Source organism: Phaseolus vulgaris, chromosome 4 (genome assembly GCF_000499845.2).
Source record: "Phaseolus vulgaris cultivar G19833 chromosome 4, P. vulgaris v2.0, whole genome shotgun sequence".
NCBI classification, from domain to species: Eukaryota; Viridiplantae; Streptophyta; class Magnoliopsida; order Fabales; family Fabaceae; genus Phaseolus; species Phaseolus vulgaris.
Genome location: NC_023756.2, coordinates 6,904,210 through 6,905,016, shown reverse-complemented (window position 1 = coordinate 6,905,016; position 807 = coordinate 6,904,210).

Genomic DNA, 807 nt, shown 5'->3' with positions numbered 1-807 from the left:
CACTTAACTCTCTGCTGTTAAAACTTGTTTTTTTCAGATGTATGATCTGTTTGAATCGATATTTAACTCAGAAACAAGTTTGCTTTTTATAGACAGCCAGCTTCTAACAGAATTTTGAAAAACAGTTAAAGCTGTTATAAAATGAACAGATTGAAAATAAAATGAACAGATTTATTTTCAAAAGCAGTTAGAGAATCTGTTAAGTGAGGAGACTTAGTCAACCATTCTGGTGCTGAGATAAAACTGAAAAACGTTTAAGCATGACATGGCACCAGAGGCAAAAAGAATCTATTCATTTACAGATGAACAGATTTATTTTTCAAAACGAAAACAGAGAAAGTTTAACAATTTAAAACTCAGTCGTTTTGAAAAGAAGAAGACTTAGTCAAAATACCTGATGCACAAAATCAAATTTTTACAAGACTTTAGCCAAGGCATCAGTGAAAAAATGAATCTGTTTATTTAGAAAAGAACAGATTTATTTTATGCAGTAAAACGTGTTTTTGTGTAAAACATGTGAAAAACAGTTTTAGAAAACTTATGCTTGTTCTTATCAGATGGCCAGTGGTTATGAGGTGAGTTACTCAGCAAAAAGCTACTCTTAGACAACCTCTAAGCACTAACTAAGACATACTTAAGGCAAAGCACAAATACATGGAAAGTACATAAATGTCTTCATCAAACACTACATATAAGTCTTCATCAAACACAATCTTGAAGGGGCAGCAACCATCTTCAACAATCTCCCCCTGTTTGATGGAGACAAAACCCCATAGCTAACCTCATAGCATTGTTGCTTTAAGCACT